Below are 19368 nucleotides of genomic sequence, written 5' to 3'. Positions count from 1 at the left end.
CAACACATTTGCATGCTACATAAGCGGTATTTCCTGTTACTAACAGAAGTTATAGTTTCTAAAAAGTCCAGCTGTTGGACTAGTTTATTAAATAAATAAAGAGGTCTCCAGTGACTGCAGGGGATTTACTTGTGCTTCCTAGGGAAGTTAAATACTTCAGTGCAGAGCAAGTGCTAGAAGCTCTCCAGGTAAAGCCACCGTTTTGTACTTCCCATCTTATGCTTTCTATTACACAATGTCAAGTCAACTAGCTTTCATGATATTCTTATTAGATAGGCTTCGCTATCCCTCTGACACATAAAACTCCCCTTCTATACTGAAGAGTAGAGTGCTTTCCACCAGACTAAGATCATTAAAGTATTCCCCATTTAGAAAAAGGATTAAAAAAATTGTAGATTGTTCCACATACACTTACTGGGATGCTTTAGGGAAAGCATTGTCAGACAATCTGAAAAGATCAAAATCTCATAATTTAACTCAACACTGTTGCTAATGGCTGAACATTAGAAATGACAGCTAACACACACTGTAGCATCATTCCCATAATTGCCACTCTGTAACAAAGAGCTTCCAGAAGGGAAGCAGCAATTAAAATGTATTTTTACTACAGCAATCTGAAATAATGGTTTCAGGTTTTTTTTTTTTTCTGTGGTGATATTCATGTGCAGTGAATCAAAGGTCTGCCTTGCCCAGCAAATTATCCCCCCAACTCTCCTTCCCTCATTTGGGCCAAAGCAGATGCCCGATAGTTTATTTTATGCTAATCAGGTAATGGAAGCAGAAATTGATGTTAATTTCAACATTTATAGCTAGTATCCTGAGTGTCCCACTGGTGGCTGAAAAAAGGAATGGCTTTTATGGTACCACGCATATCACTCGCCATAATGATGTCTTTTGAAAGTTTCCACTGATTCATATGTTCCACTCTCCATTTCTGCGACAAAAAGAGGATAATATTTTATGCTAAACTAGAATGAGTTCATAAGTAACAGCAAATCACTTTTATATAAAGCTATGAGCAAGAACATTCAAAATATGATCTTATTATTTACATACATGGTTTAGAGACCAGTGTTTTTCCCTCCTGCTATATCTATCTCTACTAAAACTCTAGTCACCAACTGAGACTTTGTTTTTCTAATTCACTATATAGATCTTATGGCATCTTAATTCTATCTTCTTTCAAGCCTCTTTGACACAGATTTCCCTGTAACAGAGTAGCTTATTTTCGCCTAATTAGGAAAAGGTTCACTTGCTAGGAGAGTGACTGCTCAGTTTTAGTCAGGACCCAGGCATGTAGTCTTTCAGAGGCACTTTATAACCTCAAGCCTTATTCCTCATCTCCTGTGCAACCATAAGCGCAGCTGTAACCACCAAAGCTTGGGACAACCCTTCTACATAGGACATTTGTGCCTGATGGAGGGGCTGGCATTAAGTCCAAGTCATGTGCAGAAAGCCAATTGCATGACAAACGAAACATGTCTATTCATCAGAATATCAAAAGATACAGAAGTGCTTACACAGTAGACAGTTTTGCTTTTAGAGTGGACATATTTTCTGTCAAATAATAAGTGAAAAGGCCTTATGAAAGAATGAGCCACAAGAACAAATCATCCAGCCTTATTCACTTCCCTATATACTTAAAAGAATTTCAGTGAAAAAAAAAAAAAAGGAAGAAAAAAAGAAGGAGGCAAGCAGACAAAGAACGGTCTACAGGTTGACAGATCCGATTTGGTCTTCAGGCCATAGGTGGTCATTATCTAGTCTAGGAGCACCTCTACCTAAAATCTTTTATGTTACTGATCACACAAAAATGCATGTTGTGACTGATCTGTAAAAATGCACTACTGGTAAATAGGCAGATATTAATTATCTTGCTGTCTACAGCTATCATCTGCCAAAGTCCATGTGTGTGTATATACACACACAGATGTATCTTATACATGGCAGATGCAGTCTTCACTGTTTGGTTTACCTCTGCCAGAATTAACTTCACAAAGAGAATCAGCAAGAAAAATTATGCCTATTAGAACATGAACTCAATTAATTCTTCCAAGACTGATAACACTTTATTCTCAAACAAGAATACAAGTCTCTTCTCATAAGCTCAAAAACTCAGTATACCATTAAATTCTGGGCAGCAAATGAGCAACTTTGTGAAGGAAATTATACCAGTGGCTAAAATAATCAAGGTATACATGAAAGTGGTGAAACAGAGAAGAGTAAGACAGAAAAGATATTCCTAAAATTCTGTTATTTAGGCCAACTGATCTTCTAAGAGTATCTTTTATGCCTTCATTTTCTTTGATCTGCCAACACCAGCTTTTTGTTTGTTCTTCCAGTTTAATGTGTTCTGTGCTAGTTGAAGAGCTTTTACTTATGACCCTCATTTGTGAAAGTAACCCTTGAAAGCATGTCTCACAGACTATCATCATCATTTTGATTCCATGCTAACAATGCTTCTTTTATGCAAAAAAAAGCTAAAATCCCCAAATTCACATGCATCACGCGCTTATCTCAAAGCTCATCTGGTTGAATAACATGACAGGCTCTTGTAGAGAAAAACTGAAAGAAGTCATCTATGTGAACTGCAGTACACTAATTATTCTACATCTAAAAGTAGAATAGAAGCGATGTCTCAAAAATTACTTAATTTACCATAATTTAGATAGTTTTTATTTATATATAGCAGTGCTCTTTTTAAGGAGCTGGATTTCTGCATTCTAGGCCTACCTGTAACAACAGGCTTTTGAACTGTGCATGCACTATAAATAGCTGGGTTACTCTGAAAGACAGAGGAAAAAGGAATTCTGTAAAAACAAACTATTGGATTAACCAGTTTCCTAATATTTTAGATATGTAAAAACAAGTCCATCCATGTGAACACTGATTTTCACAAGTGTTAGCCCTACATCCTTGAAATAACAACCTTTGCAATTTCCTATTGGCATCAAATCTGCACTGTCAGAAAAAAGGAACAAAAATCCCATGAAAATTATTTCCTCCCCCATCTGATTCAGGATGAGTTGAGAATAGGGGAGAACTCTTCTCATACTTTACCAAATAATCCTACCAAATCACCAGAGACAAAAAACAAAACAATCCCACATAAACAGAACTGGCAGGTGTACATACAAACAAAAGTAGTAACAACCATCTGAAAGATCAGAATAGGCAGAAGCTACAAGAAGTAATAATAAAGTTGACATGATTAATTTTATTAGCATAATGCTGTAATAGTGGTAGGTATCCTTTTTCTGACATTTTTATCCAAATTTTGTCATTTCATGTTTCCCTTTCCAGGGGATACAATGAATTCACCTATTCAAATATTTAAAACTTTTTTTGTAATATTATACTCCCACTGTTCAAACTTCCAAGAATGCATCTGAAGTCTCTGAATTTTAGAGACTTTGATTACAGTATAATCTATGGCTTTTCCTTCATATTTAAATATAAGGCTAATAATTCAATCAAAATTACCTATTCACAGTATTGTGTAATGTACTGAAAATGCAATAACGCTTCTAGTAATCAGCTTTCTCCAGTGAACAATGGGTATGCATAAGAACCGTAATCTAAAGAGAACGCCAGATACTGGGCTCCCTGCTGGTTTTTGTCTCCTTCAAGTCATAGGGTATTTCTACACAGGCAAAAAAGACAGCTGAACACAGAAAACAAACACAAGTTACCCCTAGTCAGTGGGGCAATCCTCAAAGCATCATTTTAAATAACATAGATTAGAATAGCTGTGCATTCAGGATAAACTATGCTTGGGCCTCTACCCCCTGAATTTGGGATATTTTGGTCTACTTATTGGACATTAGAATATATGAAAAAAAGCCAACCTAACAACAAAAAAACCAAACCAAACCAAAAACCAAAACAAACCCAAAACCCAATAAAACAGCAAATTTCTTTACTAGTGAAAGCAAGCACATTTCAGTATTACATTTAGGAAACCAATGCATTCTTCCCTTTTTACCAAAGTGATTAAGCAGAAAACAGATCTTTCTATCCAAGGTCAAATATTGCCTCTTTAAGCAACTCTTGAGGCCCTTACATTTTTTTTCCCTCTATGTCAGAAGAAAATATCTCTACATCTAGCAGATATTTTCTTTGACATTTCTTCACTGTTTGAGAGGCAAGTGACAAGCCTTGGCTCAATAACATCATAGCATGTGGGAACACAAAGATAGTCCAGTTAAAAATAAAAGCTGGTATCAAGGACAAAGCTTTAAAATGAAAGCCTAATTCTTCCTATTGAATTTTCCCCAAGTCCCTGGTTTTCTTCAGAAGAGACTTCACTACTTAGCAAACAAAGTCATCATTGGTTTTGTGCCCCCACCCACCCCAATCTCATTTTAATTGCAAAAATCTAAAACCAAACAAAGACCACATCACATCAAAACCTGAGCACCCTCAGCATGTTTAAGATAAAATAAAAGCAATCTTGTTTTGTGAAGCAGACAGACCATTCTTCCACACACACAGACCACACTGCCATCAAGAAACAAGTTTAAACAAGTTTGATCAGGAGAGATGCAGTTTTCACTATCTACATATTTATACAGAATCCTTCAACATTTCTGTTGTTTTCAAGTACAACAGAAACAGACTACTAGAAATAAAAAAGCTCTACAGAAAACCTTACAAAAAGAAATTGGCATAGGAAAGGTTATAAAGCATTTCTTAAGATGTTGTATCCTACATCTGCCCAAGACTTTCACATGTTGCAAATTAAAGCTCATTTCTGTGTGTACCACGACTTGTGGAGGTGCAAGGTTAGAATAATTGTCTTTTATAACTCGCAGGTAGAGATGTGTTTAGGAAGAGGCAGAGACTTAATGTTAAGTTCAAAAACAAACAACCAAAAATAGTTTCAACAATACAGTTTTGTAATGACACATTGTTACTCACCTCTCCAAATACTACAGGGCTTAATTCTTATGATCTTGCCCAGACATTGCCCCAGGCTATGATGTCCTGAGGCCAGAAACATCCTCTAGTGGCATCCCACTCTGCTTCTCAGTACAAGACTGCCTGTCTCCCTCCAACAATCCTTACTCAATGTCTAATGAAAACTGAAGCCAAACTGGAAGCTAATAAAAGAAACAAGCTTCCCAAATCAATCCCTTGGTGATAAACACAGCCGCTGGTACGCATTTATTTTTATATTCAATCGTAGAACAGGTATGTGTTTAAAATTCATTTACAAAGGATGTAAAGTTTTAATGTGCTTAGTAATTTCACGCAGCATTCTTTTGCATGAAGACTCTTCAAAGTAATTAAGAATAGTGTCTTCATGAAAGACAATGAAGACTTACTAAAAATATAGTTGAGGATACATGCCCAGTGTTATTTCTAACCCTGGGTGCAAAACCCAAATGCAATAACCTGGAAAGAGCTTATTGTGAAACAGTTTTGCACCTTTGTTTAGTCCTACAGAACACTAACACTCATTCTCCCTTTAATATATAACAACTTTCTACTTTCCAGGTTCCTGTCCAGGAAAGGAGTAAAACTCCCTACAGAAACATAACTTTTGACTTTCATTTTTGAAGTTAGCAAAATTATAAGAAAATTGGTTTGTAATCATACTTACAGTATTAAGTGAAAGCATTGAGAAATACAGCCAACTGAGATGGTGGCCTTTACTTAGATTTGGTTTTCCTTTCTGTGAAAGGTAACTAAACATTCTGAACAAGAACCATCAGATCCACTGAGAACCCACTTGTAGCATTTCAGCATTGGCCATAGCTGGCAGTGATAACTGATTTCCAGAACACATTTAGAGTACCAAACTTATGAAAAACTTCATTAAAAAAAAGTTATAACATATATAAGCACTTACTGTTACTTCCTTGCTGTAGAATCTATGTTCACAATGAAAGAGTGACGTTAGAGATGAAAGTTATTGCCTGTTGAGAAGTCAAAACAACATGAATATGTTAATTTAATATAGAATAAACTCTGAAATGCAACAGCTAATAAGGATCTTTTCATACCATAAATAAGAAATATGCCCACAATAAGGTCTATGTTTCCCCAACCCACATGAATTAAGAATCACAAATGCAGGACAAGTGGAAATTATGTCTTAATAGTGACACTGTCGTAGAACGAGCTAAGAAATGCTGCCTTGGGACTACAGAAAACATTTCACAACATGCACAAATAAAAACCTAATGAAATGAAAAACAAGCTCTAATTCATTCTAGTACTTCAGCAGTAGACACAAATTACAATAAGAGCACACTTGCTTATTACTGGAAAAGTAAAATTCCAGGATTAGGACCAGATAATAAAGATATGCATAGGATACAACTCTGCAGGCTTTTTAAATCATTGAAACCAAGATGATAGTTTATGCAGTTTATCACTTATCAGACTTATCAAACAGATCTGAGAAAAATGCAAATCTGATCACATTACCAATACCAGTTCTTTTATATCTATAGTGACTAAACAGCGCAAAAATTAGGTTCTCTTATATTGTTATATTCCAATTTTGACATAAAAGGGAGCATTGCTACAGCAGAAAGTAACAGAAAACCAAAATGAAATGCATTTTGCATAATTTGCTTATCTTATAGGTAATCTTACTTGTATTTTCCCTTCCTTGTATAGAAGCACCAATTTCTAGTAACTGAAATGGCAAACAACATGAATTGCATTATACATGGACAAAGTCAGGCCTTTAAGATCCATGAAAGTAGTGAAGCACACAGATAACTGTTTTAATACATAAAGTGTTTTTGAATTGTCAATGTGACTCCTTACATGCTGCAGTAGTATGAAAAATTCATGTCTATGTGCCCTCAGCTATTGAGAGCCTAAAATTATAGAAGCAATGAGAATACACACTGTCACTCTAGACTAAAATGATGTTTTCAAGTAAATACGTGTTTACATCCAATAAAACACCTTAGTTTCAAGTTTTGTTCCATTTCCCCCTCCACATACAAGATTTTAAGAGCATTAAAATGATCTTATATTTAATTGTAAGCTCTGTGTTACATACTTCATGTAACATAAAATATGAGATTTAATACAAAAAACAAGGCATAATTATCCTGCAACAGAAACACCATATTTTCAGTTGTATCAAAACTGATTTAGATAAAATGAAATATGGAATTCTATCTGGCCTCCAGATCAAGATAGGGAAAAAACGTAAATTACACCAAGACAGGTTTGGACAAAGGGCTGCAGCCAAGTTCAGACCCAACAGAACTTTGGACTTCTTCCCGTCACACAAAGCAAGAACAGTATTAAGTGAAGAAGTGAATGTTTTTAAGATACTTAATCTTAACTTCAGAGGCAGAAATCTCATCTTACACGTAGCCAAGTGAAGAAATCATCCAGCAACCAGAGGAACAAGACAAAACTTAGCTACAATAAAAGGTAGGAAACATGAAGTTCTGTACATAGATTATGGAATCACAGTAAATATAAGTTTATACATTGCATATGCATGATTAAACAATATATCTGACGTTAAAAAAAAAACCCTAGATCACTTCTATAAACTGTTTTCTAAGCTGCTGTGTTTAAGATTGGTGAATCATAAGGCTGGCTGTATTTTTCTTTTATTTTTTACCTTGCAGTAATTGCTAGTGCCTCACAATGTTGACTGTAAAGATAACATTTTTTCCTTTTCCCTTTTAGAACGAAAATAGATTAACAAACTCAAAAAAGTTTGTTGCTAGGACAAGGATATCAAAACCTGTTGAAGTAGAAATGCTCTGTTTACTTCATTGTTTGAATTATTTTCCATATATTTTATAGATCTTTCGGTTTAAAGATAAAAAGATAGTTATCAGCACATTTTGTTCCTTGTGTTTTCTTTTTTCCCTTTTATTAAATAAGAAGGTATGGGTGGATGTTTATAATTTTGGCTCAGGTAAAAGGCAAGGTAAAAATATAACCTAAGAACTGTATACACAATTAAGATGTGGGCAAAATTTAAAAAAAAAAAAAAAGCCAGATACTGAACTTCAGAGCTAGAATTTGTTCTTTTTATACCAAATCATAATCTACACTGTACACATCTTACAGTGCAACAAATCTGCCTAATTAATCTCTATAATTTGCAACCATAAAAACAACACCACCAAAAAAATGAAGTTCACATGCAGTTGCATGTTTTTTCCAAGAACTGAAAATATCAATTATCCTCGATTACAGCAAACCAAGCCACATAAAATTAGAGGCTGAACTGTAACAATTTACTTCCAGTTTTACAATCCATATCCTCCAAAATACTTGCTTTTCACAACTAATTACGATGGAAGCTGTGCAACAGAAAACTGTGATTATTGAAGGTCTGTCTGCTTTAAAGAAGATACTGGAGATGAGGTATTCCAAAGCAACGAATTATCAACATAGCTAGATAGTAATGAGCTACATTTATTCTTTTTGTCCCTCTTATTAAGGGACAACTTGACAGTCCCCCACAAATTGCTCCAATGTGAGTCCTTCCCACAGACTGCAGCTCTTCACAAATTGCTCATGCACTCCTCAATGGGAAATGAAAAGTGCAGCTTAAGACTTGCAACTTGCTAGCAGAGATGCAGCAAGGAGCTATGTTACTGGCAAGCCATGTAGCATCGATAGCACCAAAAGAGATATACACATTTAGTGAGAGCATAGCAATGCTTACTTTAATTAAATGGCCAGACTATTTCCATGGAAGAAACCAATATAAAGACAAACTTTAAGACTGAACCTGTCCATGAGATTTAGGCAGCCTGAATAGGAACACTGGCTCAAACCGCTCTCTGCCCCTTGCTCAAAAGGGAAAGCAGGACTTCCAGAGACAAGAGCTCTGCTACTCTTCCAGAGGAAATTCAGCTTGACTATATCAAAATCACTTCTTGATTGGACATTTCATAAGCTACCTTGTCTACTTGGACTATGATTCAAAAAATAATTTTATAGCAACATGCCTAGAGTTAAACCACGTGAACAGTGAGACTCTCCCCACCTAGGGCAGCTGTAAATCTGCAGATTACAGCAAGTGGGCACATTGAGAAGCTTCCCACCTGCTAAGCACGTCTTCCACTTCAGGTCAAATGTACTAGTGCTATACAGGGCACCTATTTCAGCTTCATGAGCTAAGTAGAGGGCTGCCAGCAGAGACACTAAAGCACTAAGTAGCGTATGCAAGTGACTGGTAACCATAAAGGGCTGACAGGGGCTTAAGACACCAAGGTACAAGGTGCTTGCTAGGTTGCTGCAAGGTATCTAAGGTATCAAACTAACACATCCAGTCTTCAACTTGCAGATATAAAAACATACACACAAAATCATGGAGAATAAGTACAATCATATCAAGATAAAGCTGCTTATCAATGGTTAATTAAACCACTTAAAAGTTTAAGAGATAGCTGATACCTTTGAAACCTCTCATGACTGTATGAACACACTTAAGAACAAAGGCAGAAAAAAATTACTGCTTTAAGGAACAATTTAAAGATGAACGAAATGTAAAAAGCAGTAATAAACGCACATAAGAGTCAGCAAAAGAGTTTTATAGAAATCATCTTTGATACGGTGAATCATAAAGAGGTGAAACTTTTTTATTACACATAGGCAATTTATAATATTTATATGAGCAAAGGTATATCCCAGCACAATAGGACACTGAAAGGAAAACTTCACTCTATTCCTGACTCAGTACAGGCACCATTTATGCTTCAGTCATATTCCGCATATACTCATTTAATACAGTCCCTCAGTCACTGTTAATTTATTTATTCAGAAAAGCTAAAACATACAGACAGTGAGAAACTGAACAGACTATGCAGAAATGCTTGTATATTTTTTAAAATACCCACACTGGTGAAGGGAAACAACTAAATAGGAATAAAAAACCTCAACAGGATATGACAGACGCATGATTTTTGAAGCCAAACATTACATAGAAAAAAGACTTGGAACCAAAGCATGTCCTTAATACAATGCAGAGCACTGCAGAGAAATGAGATTACAAACTCCAAAGTTACATTTTAGCATAGAAATCTCAGTATACAGTTGCACTTGACCTAACAAATCCTACATTTCAGGGGCAAGGCTTATATTGCTGCATATCCATCAAATCAGTAAGGCAGATGTATTACCATTATGTGATACAATTATACCACGCTACACTGCACAGAATCATCAAGATGCAGGAACTCAGGCCCTCACTGGTTCAGACACCAACACTACCTTCCACTGAACAGTGTCAACACCCTTACCTTGCGTTGGTTTTTATTTTTTAGAACCCGGTACAGATAACGTCCTGAAGCCATCTGTACTACTAAACATACTGTAACCGCAGCACCTTGTGGCCCCACTATTTTTTCCTCCCTCTCCCCTAAATTGTATCTGCTGTCTACCCATCTGATACTGAGAGTAAATGACTTACAGTCAGGACCAAGCCTATTGCTTATATTTGTTGGATTTTCAAATTTCCAACAGTACTCCTTTCCAGAGGGGGAGAGTCCTCAAAGGACCACAAGACTTCAAGGACTGTAAGTGAAAAGAATCTGTTCAGTCCTAAACTAAGCAGCCATTAAAGTGCATGTGACGGGTTGACCCCAGCTAGAAACCAGGTGCCCACCAAAGCCCATCACTCTCCTCCTCAGCTGGACAGGGGAGAGAAAAACATAATGAGGCTCATAAGTGCAGGGAGAGATCACTCACCAATTACCACCACAGGCAAAATAGACTCGACTTGGGGAAATCAGTTCCATTTATTACCAATCAAATCAGAGCAGAATGAGAAGTAAACCCAAATCTTAAACCCACCCTTCCCCTCACCCCTCCCTTCTTCCCAGATTAACCTCACTCCTGAATTCTCTCCTTCCCCTAGCAGCGCAGGGGGATAGGGAATGGGGGGAGGTTGTGGTCAGCTCATCCCATGTTGGCCCTGCTGCTCCTTCCTCCTCATGGGAGGAATCCTCACACTCTCCCCCTGCTCCCTCACACAGGAGACAGTCCCCCACAAATTGCTCCAATGTGAGTCCTTCCCACAGGCTGCAGCTCTTCACAAACTGCTCCAGTGCACGTCCCTTCGCGGGGTGCATCCTTCAGGAACAGACTGCTCCAGCATGGGATGTCTGCAGGGTCACAAGCCCTGCCAGCAAACCTGCTCCAGCCTGGGCTCCTCTCTCCACAGGACCACAGATCCTGCCAGGAGCCTGATCCAGTGAGGGGTTCCCACAGGGTCACAGCTCCTTCAGGCATCCCCTTGCTATGGTGTGGGGTCCCCCACAGGTTGCAGGTGGAAATCTGCCCCATCATTAACCTCCATGGGTCACAGGTGGAGATCTGCTCCACCATTAACCTCCATGGGCTGCAGGGCAAGGCCAGCAAGGGGTCCATCTTAGAGCCATCTGGCATTGGCTCTATCAGACATACAGGAATTTCTAGAAGCTTCTCAGAAGCCGCCCCTGTAGCCCTCCCCTACTACCAAAACCTTGCCACACAAACCCAGTACATTGCAATAGATGTGTTAAAAAAACAAACCAAACCAACAACAACAAAATCACAACAAAACACAACACTTTTTTAAAAAAAGGTTAGACATATTGATGATTAAATAGTATTTCTGAAAAAAGCTTTTTCTGTACAAGTTAGAGATCTAGTGCCATTTAAAATAGCATTACAAGAAGCAGTGTTACAGTTAGCGGTAATTAGAAGGAAATGGGAGTGAGAAGAAGAAAGTCAGTCTTTTAAAAGCATCAAAAAAGAATACACGAAGAAATTTCTCTTTCACTTCCCGTGCATCTGACATTTCCAGAAGTGTCCCCCTGCCTTCTTTAAAACGGAGTCTTTCTCACAAGGAAGGACTAATTGGAGTGGCCCAGCTTTCTATGGTTGCCAGTTGTTTTAATAACTTCTAAAATCACAGACATAACAATGAACTGATATTTACTCTGATTTTGTCACTGAAGTTGCCTTTCAAAAAAAGAAAAAAATCCTATTTACAGTTAACTTTCCAACTCACACTTTCAGTCTTTTTCCCCATATTTCAAATTCCCTCCCAGAAAAATAGTTGCTGGCCAAGTGGCTTTTACCAGACTGGGGCATCATCTTATTCTGCAGCTTCCATATGGACACCTACAATTAGGAATTGTGCCCACAAAAAAAAAAAAAAAAAACCACTTTGTGTTAGAAATACTGGCACCAGTGTCTTTGCTGGGCTCAACTACATTGTGAACCTGACTATCATTTCATACATAAGTAAATTACAAGCGAGTCACAGGAGTAAACACAATTTGGTAATTTGTTTCAGCAAGTACAACTGGTTTGTTAGTAATTAAAGGGAAGATCTTCAGAAGTATAGAAGTATTTAGTTACTTAATGAACTCGCCTTAAGAGATATGTCATGAAAGCAGAATGAGATAAGAGAACAAGAGGAGATGCAGGGAAAGAGGACTAGAAAGAAAATGACACAAAGAAGAAATTGGATGGAGAGGTAGAAGCAAGAATGAATGGTAAGACAAGAATGTGCTCAAAGAGAAAACTGGAAAAAAAAAAACCCAAAACAAAACAGGGGAAAGAAAGAGTTAAGGAATGGGACAGAAGAAGGACTAGGTTAGACTTTAGCGGGAAAGAATTGCAAATGTTACAGAGCACAGCATAATGCAGTACAGGACTGAAAGACAGCATACTAGGAATAACACTTGAAGAAGCAAGCAATAGCAGCAAGGCTCCTCTTTGTGTACCTATTAAGGCTCAGAGCTTGCAGTATCAGAAGGGAACTGTTCCACAGAGCTGCCCATCCTGAGAACAACTCCTGTAATCACTCATTCAGAGCTACATTTATTAATTACAGAATACTGCACAGCAGTATTACACAACTGCACTGCACAGAACACTGCTTCAGCAGGAGCTGCATAAGGCCTTTACCCTCTATAGTTCTATAATCGACTCAGCAGCTATCTACTATTGGTAGCTCTTGTTTACAGTTATAAAATGGTTTGCATGGGAAAGGACCTTAAAGGTTTACAAGAACAGGCTTGCAGAACAACTTTATAGCACCTCACCTTCATCCCCACACTAACTTCCCCTCTTCACCATGCCCAACATTTCAGTGTTAATCTCCATCACCTGTTTCACACTAAGCACAGCTAAGCAGCTGTTAAGACTCCTCCTGTCCTCAGCCATTTGTACTTGGTATACCTCACTTGCCAGCATACTCATCTTTTTTGTAAAAATTTTCTAGAGTTCTGACAGGGTATATCTTCCCCTCTGGCAGGGCTAGTGGGGTGACATGGGATAAAACAAGGATGCATACCTTCCAGAATTTATATACTAAGTACTACAAAACAGATGGGTCCACTTCCGTTAACTCATCATAGCATCAGCTTCTTTTTCAAGTGGAGTATAATACTGTTTTCAAGCAATTGGATTTATAACCCAGGCCCACACCTACCTAGTTCCACAATCAGCCAGGCTCTCTTCAGTCTTCTGCTACACACATCCAAGTGCTCTGCTGCTACTATGCCATTTTCTGCTTGGATACAAGGTAGCATCCCTGGAGGTTTTTGATGTCTAAATTTATAGAAGGATCACCTAGGCTTACTAAAGTTTACACCTCTCTCCAAAGTAACTCAGCCTTATTCCTCCAACTAACAAAGGCAACAAACCCACGAGACATTACACTTTCCTCAGAGCAAGCCCACTGTGATCTGCTGAGGGGAGCTGGGTAGCAATCTTCCCTGATAAGCCAGGTGTGCTTTATCAGCCTTGATAAGTATCCCCTGCTTACTCTCTCTCCCTTTCTCCCTCTCTCACTCCTTTGTCTTCCATTTGCTCCTCTTTCCTTGCTCCAAACGTCCCAGCTTTCCTGTAATGCAACACACCAGCCTGACCCAGCATCCCTGTGCTGAAATGCTGCACCAGCTGCTCAGGTGCAACAGCTCCCGGAATTTGTGCATAAAGATGTGCCTTCTGCATGCAAATTAAAGCAACACTTTATGCTAGATTTGCTTTTCAAGGGCTTAAAATAGAAAGCATGTTGATAGTGTCATAATAAGCATTTTAATATTATGAGCCTGGTGTCTGTAGGAGGATAATGTTTTTTTCTAATATACTGGGAAAGGTACTCTTAGGGGGATCAGCTGCAGAATGCAGCCTGCAGGAGCAGCTGCACAGATTACTTTTGCAGTTACCAGGATGTTATTAGGCAATGTTATTATTCCCTCTGATGTACCATAGACTGCAAATCTTGAACAGCGGCTCCAGAACATCCTTTTTGGCCAAGCTTCTACTTTTCTCTCCCTTTTTCCTTCTCATATATTTTTCTTCTTATATAATTTAGTTACTTTCTAAATTCTCTTTCCATCATGCTTTTTCTATTTTTTGTACATATTACTTATTCTAAAACTATTTATAAAATAAAAAAGGGAAAAAAATACAGCGTATTCAAATCATCACCTTATTCATGATTCTTTTAGGTATAGCAACCTTTTTTTGCACCTGGGTATTTGCACTGTCAAGCTCTTGTATCTTGTTATATAGCAACCTGGAGCCCTGATCTTCACTGGAGTGCAATAGCAGGAGAATTATAATAATAAATAGTTATGTGCTATCTCTTTTCTGCAGTTATTTAACACAATTATTACCAGAGTAATACCATTACATGTCTGTCTCCAGATGCTCTTCTGAGAAAATGGAAACAATAATGTGAAGCATGGATTATCATTAAGCAAAGTGAAAATATACTGTTAGGGAAGAATTACAGTAGTGACATGGAAAGTTGCAACGCAGCTCCTCACATACATTAAAAGGATAATTTCTTTTACTTTGATTGTAGGAAGGCTGTGGTTTCAGGCAATAACTGGAGTTATCTATAGAGGAATTAGGAGGACCTTGATGTATAGACAACACTAAGGAAGCACATTCATAATGTCAAAAGCTGCTTATGATGCAAGGTTTGAGTTGGTTTAGATTATTCATGCACATAAACTCCTTCCAAGGACACATATTTTTCATGTAAACACACTATACTCTTGTAAATTAAAGGAACTGACTGACTTGTATTCGTATTTCCGCAAAACAAAATTCCACTCTCGAAACAATTTGAAGCTATAACGTTTTAATTACCTTTCTGATTGTTAGGAAAAAAATGAGAGAAAAGAAAAATAATGCTGAGGATTTGCTTCCCTGACAGCATCACACAAGCAACTGTGTCCAATGTTCCTTTTCCTGAAGTATTCAAAGTGGATTCTTGCTTTTTCCTCTCTCAGAGCTCCAAAGTAAAATAAAAACATTTTCTACAAATTGCTTGGGTTCAGAATTTATTCAAGCTTTAATCTTGATGAAAAGAACTAAAATTGCAAATGTGAGTATGATACAAAAAAGTCAGTTCAAACGGCTTTCCATTTTGTAAAGTAGATGTCTTACTGATCAAACAGTTCTCACTAATCACAGGAAGCTTTTTGTCTTTGTAGGTAAGAGTGATAGCAAGGATTTGCATTCATAAAATATATGCCAAAAATATTTAATCTGAACAGGTGAATGAGCAGAAAAAAAAAAACAATCAAAAAAGAGGAGAAGACAATTCTCTCTAGATACATCATGCTTCCACATGTAACTGCTACCAGTTCTGCTTTTCCCTCATTTTGTATCTTCACAATGGCATTGACTCACTACTAGACACAGGTTTAAACTGGCTATCACATAATCTACGCTTATGCCTTTGATCATGTCTAGCTCTACTTATCTGACTACATTATGCATTTCTTAGAAAATTAATCTTACCTAACTTTATAATATTCCACTGCAATCAGAAAATTCAACTTCAGTTGCTCCAAGAGGATTTAATGAAAATAGTCTCTGTGTATTTCTAAAGTAGTTTATATGAACATTTCTTAATATCAGCTCCAGTAAATGTTCAGCTTTTGTTATGTAAGATGTAATATGTCATCTTACATACTCTGAAGTTTGGTAGTGAAGCAGGGTCAGGTCTATAGCATCTGTTCTGCAGATCTGTAGTGTTTTCTAGTATTTTACTAGTTTCTCCCAAAAGACCTATTTCAAAACCTCTATGGTAGTACAAATTGTCTGACTTTACCTTTGAAAATTAAATACCAGTAGTAAGCTGGTTCAAAGACATTTACATTTAATGAATACAGGATACTGAGATTTATTTTTTAATGCCGGAGATAATACTAGTGACAGCAACTATAGTAACGTAAGTTTCTACATTATGAAAATCTCCTTTTACAGTGAATGTCAGTGACAATGAACAGAAGTTTACAGATGGAATAAGCATTACCACAAAGCTGTTCATATACATTCAGAGATGTGGTTATTCAAACTTCTGAGACTGAAAAGAGTATTTAAATGTCTACTATAGCCATGAATACTCATTATGCAATCATATTCTGACCAGATCCAAAATACTCCTAGTTGAGGGCTTTGTTTATAGAGAAAATTGAAGAATAAATTCTAGGTACTTTGCTGTTATTATATGGAAATTTTCTCTACTTATATACTTCCCAAATTCCCTTCCATATCATAAAAGTAATGATTTTGCCTTTATAAAACAGTACATAGTTTCTGTATTACAGATAAACTAAAATGAGAGAAAATGAGGAAAATACTTGGACAAGCAAGTGAACATTTCATGAAGTGGTCCCTGTAATGAGAAAATATTAAAACACAGTGCACAGTTTTACTAAGTATAAAACCACCAAAGATTTTAGTTCTCACACCTGAAATTTAATAGTACTTTGTAATTTTTTCCCATTTAAGGTGATATGAAATTATATTGTATGCTTTGGAGGTGCTTTGGAGGCAATCAGTGAGCAAAGTAATGCAAAGGTCATTTTTTTAAATGCTGTATCTGCATTTATCAAAACTGTCAACAATTCTTTTTAAATTCTGCAAATTCAAACTGAATTTGATAAAATTATATAAGCTTTTGTGCCAAAATTTATTTTTTTCAAACCCAGAAGAATAATTTTTTATATTGAACTAAGAATTCCTTTTCTCCTCATATTTGTCCCTCTGCAATTTCTACAGAAACATTAGCAAACCTTGGGAGAAAAGAATGAATAGTGCCAGTGTCTTTTACCAGAAAAATATCTGGTTTATTAACTTTGAAAGTATGTTTTTACAAAAGAAATTCTAAATGCAATATTTAATATTGAATTTTTAATTTTATTTAATATAATCTCTATCTTTTGTTGTAAGTTGTTTGGAGTAATGCTGGCTGAGCATTCTCTTGCACAAATTCCTCCTCTAAACCAGATGGCACTATTTCACTTCACACCCATGACCTTTTGAATTAAGCACCTTTGTTGAAGGCACTCTATTTATCATACTTAGAAGGTATGATACGCTAGATCAAATGAACCCTACTTTTTATTTTTAAATGGCTTAATTATTAACTTGAAAGGAACTTTTATGTTCAAAGACTCTGCAAATTTGTAAGGAGCCTTTCTAAGGAGCCTTTCTAGTGAACATCAGCTTCTTAAAAGCAGAGGTCATGTCTGGAGAGTCAGTCAATTTACATATCTAATGCTGGACTCAGACACAACAAATCAACTAACTGCTTCCACATCAGTAGGCTAGTAGGTACCAAACCCATTAGCATTGTTAAAGAACAGACATGATTCTGGTAAGCTAAAAAAAGAATTGCATGTGAACTGAAATGCCCATGCTCAGAAGCATTAATCTATACCAAGATGTAGTCAGCAGGAGATTCATCTGGCAAAATGCAAGTCAAGAGACTGTTTCTTACTGTATTCTGTCTGAAACATACTGATTAGTGGTTTAAGTTATCCAATGACCTTTGCAATGAAACAGACTCTAGGCAGTCATTGTCAGTTACAGCCCAAAAGGTGTCCTTAGCAGTTGTCATACAGAATCACAGAATCACAGAATCCCAAGGGTTGGAAGGGACCTCAAAAGATCATCTAGTCCAACCCCCCTGCAAGAGCAGGGTAACCTACAGTACATCACACAGGAACTTGTCCAGGCGGGCCTTGAATATCTCCAGTGTAGGAGACTCCACAACCCCCCTGGGCAACCTGTTCCAGTGCTCTGTCACTCTTACAGTAAAGAGGTTCTTCCTGATGTTAACGTGGAACTTCCTATGCTCCAGTTTACACCCATTGCCCCTTGTCCTATCACTGGATATCACTGAAAAAAGCCTAGCTCCATCATCCTGACACCTACCCTTCACATATTTGTAAACATTGATGAGGTCACCCCTCAGTCTCCTCTTCTCCAAGCTAAAGAGACCCAGCTCCCTCAGCCTCTCCTCATAAGGGAGATGTTCCACTCCCTTAATCATCTTTGTGGCTCTGCGCTGGACTCCTTCAAGCAATTCCCTGTCCTTCTTGAACAGAGGGGCCCAGAACTGGACGCAATATTCCAGATGCGGCCTCACCAAGGCTGAGTAGAGGGGGAGGAGAACCTCTCTTGACCTACTAACCACTCCCTTTCTAATGCACCCTAAGATGCCATTTGCCTTCTTGGCCACAAGAGCACATTGCTGGCTCATGGTCATCCTCCTATCCACCAGGACCCCCAGGTCCCTTTCCCCTTCGCTACTTTCCAGCAGGTCAACCCCCAACCTGTACTGGTACATGGGGTTGTTCTTCCCCAGATGCAAGACTCTACACTTGCCCTTGTTAAATTTCATCAAGTTTCTCCCCGCCCAACTCTCCAGCCTGTCCAGGTCTCGCTGAATGGCAGCACAGTCCTCTGGTGTGTCAGCCACTCCTCCCAGTTTTGTGTCATCAGCAAACTTGCTGAGGGTGCACTCAGTTCCCTCATCCAGGTCATTGATGAAAATATTAAACAGCACCGGTCCCAGCACCGACCCCTGAGGAACTCCACTAGTCACAGAACATATGAGTGGTTATTTAAACTCAGGGCTTGTGTATGCCTACATCCCTTCAGGAGGTTTAGTCTGTGAATTCTTATCATGGACTATGGAATCTGATACATTGATGCTGTACAAGTGTGGTCAACTAGTGCAGGATCAGAACGCTACTAAAAAGGATTGTGTTTGTGCTCAATGAATTTCTTCTTTAGGAGTATACCAACATATTCTCCAGAGTTTCCAGGAAAATCTTCAAAATTTCCAAATTAATCATTGCAAGAGGATAACATAAATTCTTTCTTTTTAAATATGAAAGATCTATTTAGGATGGGTACCAAGAAGACCGATGTATGACCAGGAGCTCCAAGCAACCTGATCTAAGGAAAGATGATTTTTAAAAGGTTGATTCCAACCCAAACCAGTCTATGATCCTATGACAGTAAAAAAAAAAACAACTGTTGTCCTAATATGCTGAGTGTGAAAATCTGCAATACATGCCTCCTATAACATACCATTGTATTTGTTAAAAAAAC

At 37.6% G+C, this 19368-nt stretch overlaps 1 long non-coding RNA gene across 1 annotated transcript in view; it reads right to left on the bottom strand.

Annotated features, from left to right (window-relative positions):
* LOC136022152 (uncharacterized) overlaps positions 1–13709 on the bottom strand; it is a 189201-nt gene extending 175492 nt beyond the window's left edge. Inside the window, exons 1-2 of the long non-coding RNA XR_010616019.1 lie at positions 13430–13709; positions 5855–5921 (exon numbers count right to left, since the gene is read on the bottom strand). This is a non-coding gene — a long non-coding RNA (uncharacterized LOC136022152). The remainder of the gene's footprint in view (positions 1–5854; positions 5922–13429) is intronic.
* Between the last annotated feature and the right edge of the window lie 5659 nt (positions 13710–19368).

Source organism: Lathamus discolor, chromosome 1 (assembly GCF_037157495.1).
Source record: "Lathamus discolor isolate bLatDis1 chromosome 1, bLatDis1.hap1, whole genome shotgun sequence".
Taxonomy (NCBI): Eukaryota; Metazoa; Chordata; class Aves; order Psittaciformes; family Psittacidae; genus Lathamus; species Lathamus discolor.
This window is presented reverse-complemented; position numbering and strand designations above follow the sequence as displayed.